This window comes from Sorex araneus, chromosome 5 (genome assembly GCF_027595985.1).
Source record: "Sorex araneus isolate mSorAra2 chromosome 5, mSorAra2.pri, whole genome shotgun sequence".
NCBI lineage: Eukaryota > Metazoa > Chordata > Mammalia > Eulipotyphla > Soricidae > Sorex > Sorex araneus.
The window spans coordinates 122,779,274-122,784,581 of NC_073306.1; the positions used below are offsets into that span (position 1 = coordinate 122,779,274).

The 5,308-nt window shown below is 40.4% G+C and overlaps 2 pseudogenes; both read right to left on the minus strand.

Moving 5' to 3' along the window:
• Positions 1 to 305: 305 nt before the first annotated feature.
• Positions 306 to 2,060, minus strand: LOC129404993 (abl interactor 1-like; annotated as a pseudogene).
• Positions 2,061 to 2,222: 162 nt separating this feature from the next.
• On the minus strand, positions 2,223 to 3,228 carry LOC105943153 (ribonuclease P protein subunit p29-like; annotated as a pseudogene).
• Positions 3,229 to 5,308: the final 2,080 nt, after the last annotated feature.

The window sequence follows — 5,308 nt, forward strand, 5'->3', positions numbered from 1 at the left end:
CAATTACGCAAATAAAATAGTTTGTTATGAAAATATGGGCACATTTTAAGACAATTCTATTAACCATAATAGTTCCACAATATGATTCAGCAATACGAACCCGAGAACCTACATTTTTTCCTTTTTATGGTTTTAGGGTCACACGCAGAAGTGTTCAGGGCTTACCACTGGCTCTGCTCTCAGAGATCATGCTTGAAACGGCTCTGGGGAACTTATGGTATGCCAGAGACTGAACCAAGTTCAGCCATATACACTGACCCACTGCCCTATCTTTCTGCCCAAGAACCTACATTTAAAGCAAAAGTTTAATTACTATGGTGCATGATCAATTTCACATAGTTCCCAGAAACAGTCCAGTCACCCAGTTGCAGACTCCTTCATAACAGCTAGCATGATTCTTGTGTATTACATAAGTGATTATACCCACCACAAATGGTAGCTCATCATCATTGTCTTTTGTGTAGTCATATATTGCCACACATTTCTCCACATAATTTTTGGGAGCCCAAGGAGGATCCTCATCCAAACATGGATCATTATTTTTTAACTACTCCAGTTTCTTCATCTTTATAATCCAGTGGAGGTGGTGGTGGTGGGTGTGAAGAGTAATCAAACATAGGAATGTCATCTGATGGAAGTAGTGGTGGTTATATTGGACCAGTAACTGGTCGAATAAGAGTGATAAAGGTGACAGTAGTGGGAAATACCAATGCTGTTTCCACTATTTTTTCAGCTTCTACTTCCTTCACTATTCCCACTGTGTATCTCCAGTCTCTGATTTAAAGTAGCTGGCCAAAGCTAACTTTTGAGCCTAGCAGAAATTGTCATGTAGTCATTAGGAATTGTTGGGGTTTAGTAAGTTCTAGGGTTTTATAAGAGTATTCTGTCCCAGTCTTTCCTTGCCTGACATGAAACTACATGCTAAGGTTTCTTAGTAGTAATAGATTCTCTTGACAATCTACCACTTTTACAGGCCTGTTATTTCTATGCTTGGCTTTTAGCCACTTGACACAATGTCCCACATCACCCAGAATTGCATGGTCAATAGATTTCTGAATATAACTCACAGAGCATTCCATACTGGTGGATGCTATTATTTTGTGAGTTCTGGATGTATTCCTTACTTCCTAACTTTATTTAAACACTCTGATTTACAAAGTTGTTCATAATACAGTTGTTTCGGGCATTCAATGTTCCAACACCAATCTGACCACCAGTGTGACCTCCCTTCCAACATGGTTTTTAATTTCCCATTCACCCCCACCACACTCCACTGCAAGCCTGCCCCCTTAGCAGGCACAAAATGATTTATTTTATATTGCTTGTCACAAAAAAATGGAAAATGGGATTATTAAACAATAGTTCAACAGGATAAAATTTGTAAAAGTTGCTATATCTCACAATAGTGTTATTCAAATATTTGAGGATTTACTGAGCTGTTTATTGCTGATTGAGGATTCTGTGTTACTGTTTTCACTTCTTGAGCTTAGCTTCTGGGATATTTTTCCATCTAATTTAGCATGCTCCTACTGGACTGCCAGTATTATGGAATTTGAGGGTGATGTGAGACCATATATGCAGCCACATGCTCCAGGAGCTGTAGAACTGGAATGATTCTTTGACTTGGTGCCTCTTGAGATTAGTTGTCAAGCTGTGAATCTGGATCCTTTATATGCTGGAGGGTGTGGGTGTGGCTGTTGGGACTTCCAGTTTTTGGGATGGGGGGGCTGCCTGCCCCCACTCCTAGAAGGCTCCAGAGATTTTAGCCTCAAGATAAGTGGACCTTGGAGCTTTATCCTTTTAAAAATTTTTGAAGGTGTTAAGCCTACATGTTTATTTTATGTTATCAACAACTTATTCATCATAGAACATTCAGAAAACAGAGAAAAGTGTCAAAGAGAAGTAAAAAATAATTAAAACTGACTGGCACCAAAACCTAATCTCACTAATTCAGTGAGCCAGTTTCCTAATGCTGGCATTTTCCTCCCATGTAGGGAACACACAATTGAGGTCAGCTGGATATATACTCCTTTCCCTGTTGGCTTCTTTGCTGCACACATGGTTTCTCCCAGATGATGAAATTTCCTGAACTCTGACTACAGCTGGTGGCCAGAGGTGTTCTGTGTCCCAAACTTGGTTGTCTCGCTCTTCTCTGGAAGGTCAGTATTTAGAGAATTTCCTATTCTAGGAGGTCATAAGCACATGTCCTGGGCAGAAAAGCCTTACAGGTCTATTGTTCCCTTTGCTTTGAACTTCTTTGAACTTCTTTGACCGTTCACTTTTCCGAAGCTAGAATTTGCTCCCATAAATGAGAATTTGCTCCCATAAAGAGAACTCATCTGTTTCCACAGTGTACACAAGTTTAGCTTAGGGATAACTTTCATGTGGTCTTCTCTGGTGATGATTTTGAAAACATGCTTTGTTTCCTGTAGAATGATTCCTGTCACACCCACCTAGGAAGGGCCTTTGGATTTTGCAACTGAAAATATAGCACCAAGATCTCCCTTTTACATTTTGGTCTGAATCATCTGGGGCTGCATGTCTGGTTTGAGCCCACCGCACAGATTCTGAATGTATTGTTTCCGGAGTTCATAGAAAGGGAGAAAAAGACTCTACCTCTGCTGATGCTGATCTGGTTTAATGTCAAAGAGCTGCATTTCCCTTCTCTGCCTGGCAGAGATACCTCTGGATTTCTTTTCCTTCTCTTTTATTCCTCAATCAGTGAAGTATTCCAGAACCACGGCCTTTCTTTGTAAATAGTCATCACAGGCTTGCTGGTTCATGTGAGGCATACTGTGCTTCAGGAAGGCCCCCACAAAGCCTTCTGCCTGCCTGGTTTCTGAATGTTTAACTGTAGCACTGTAGCACTGTCATCCCATTGTTGATCGATTTGCTTGAGCGGGCACCAGTAACATTGTGAGATTTGTTGTTACTGTATTTTGCATATTGAATATGCCACGGGTAGCTTGCCAGGTTCTGCCATGTGGGCGGGATACTCTCAGTAGCTTGCCAAGCTCTCCGAGAGGGACGGAGGAATCGACCCGAGTTGGCCACATGCAAGGCAAATACCCTATCCGTTGTGCTATCGCTCCAGTCCTTCATTTTCACTATAAGTTTTACATCCAACTCTTTTTCCTCTTGCTGAGCAAAAGCATGGTAGATCACACTTTTCACTCTTGGACTGCTTCGGGTCTTGTGCTGTTGAATCGCCTTCAGTGGTATCTCCATCACTGGGGTCTTTCTCATCAAAGTTCAAGCTGGGGAGGAGGTCAGAGTTTTATCCTTGATGTAATCATATTTGTTGTCAATAATATCAATATTATGAGATACTTTATCTTTATGAATGTCCATGTAAGAGATACGATTTGATGGAAGCCTCTGTTCTCCTGAACTGATACACTGGATGTACAGCTATTGGAGTGCATTGCTGACCAATACATTTATTTGGTACATAGCACTAGATGGGGATTGGGTTACAAGCTTTAGCCTTCTAAAGCTTGTTTCTTGTCTTTAGCCTATATGCAGTCACCAGAATCAGGTACAGGTAGCTCTCTATCAGTATTCTCTTCCCAGATGGGATATCCTCCTCTAGAATGTCTGCAGTTTTGCCATTTTTCACCCCTCTACATTTATTTCTCTCATGTTAAAGGAGTAGAGACAGCAAGTCAGTTTGTACTGAATTCTTACATAAAAATAAGATGGAGGAAAAATTTTAGGAAATTATAAGGAAGACAAAATAGAAGAATGAAATATATTGATTAGTACCTTGTTTACTGTATTCGTACACAAGATATTCTGTCCTTTCCCACTCAATGTTATCTTATATATATTACCAAATGATTATAATTTAAGTGATATTGTTGTATCACTGTCATCCCATTGTTCATAGATTTGCTCAAGCGGGTGCCAGTAACATATCCATTTGTCCCTTGTGTAGCCCGATGGCACATTGGGGGCTCTTTCAGGATCAGGGAAATGAGGACCTTTGTTGTTACTGTTTTTGGCATATTGAGCTTGCCAGGCTCTGCTGTGCGGGTAGGATACTCTCGGTAGCTTCCTGGGCTCCGAGAGGGACAGGGGCTTTTGGGGCAGCCTTTAATCACCAATTTAGTAATTAATTACTTATTTAAGTAATAACTGTTTGAGCGGGCACCAGTAACGTCTCTCATTGAGAGACTTATTGTTGCTGTTTTTGGCATGTCCAATACGCACGGGTAGCTTGCCAGTCTCTGTTGTTTGGGCTCCGTACTCTCAGTAGCTTGCTGGGCTCTCTGAGAGGGGTGGAGGAATTGAACACGGGTTGGCCGAGTGAAAAGCGAAAGCCCAATTGCTGTGCTCTCGCTCCAGCCCAATTAAGTAATAAAGAATGAAAAATGATGTATAAATAAATTCCTGTTTATTTACAAGCACAGAAATAATCTCCTTTTCCCCAATACATTTAATATAATTTTAATACCCATACAAATATTTTTATTAGTGGACCAGCACATATCTAAGTCATGTTATTCATACTAGGGTCAACTATGTGGCAAAAGCCATGTGTGCTGACATTCTAGAAATGAAGCATGATTAGCTTGCAGCCATCTGAAAGTGTTCTTACATCAGCTACACCTTCCTTCCATCATGGCTTTCTCTGAGGTGGCCATATTGGATGTCCTCCTCCCATCAAGATAACTGTGGCTGTCAGTGAAGGGCCTAGAGTTGCAAAGTCTGTTCACTTTCTAACGAATTGGCCTTCAAGACTGAGTTTGACATAAGAAAGGAAATGGACCATGGAAATAAATCAGATATGGGTGAACTTATCAAAGTTCAATAAACATAAAAGTGATGAATTTTGAAGTCACATAATTAACTCAGGATTACATGTGCAATAACTAAGTAATTACACCTTTAATAATGCATTGAACTTGTCAGGCATACTTACTCATTCTGCTCAGATTTTTTAACAAGATAGCCTATAGCAAGTGACTATAATTAGATATAGACTTTGAACATATTGAAAACTCCTAATTGATACCTTTTATTATAAAGCCAGATGCCAAACATCACTGTTGAGTGGATAAAGAAACAATATTCGACGTGTTAGAATTATAATACTAACTTGCAAGAATCTCAGGCAATAGGGGAGAAATACAGTTCTAACTATCAATCATTCATATAAAGTTGATTCAAGTTTGCAAGGGTTTGGTCTAAATTACAGGCTGACAGCAATTGCTACTGCCAGTGCTGTCAGAAAAAACTGGGGGAAGGAGTGGATGGGGTGGAGCTTTGGAGTCTCCCTGCTCCCCTGTTTTGCATGGACGGTCAT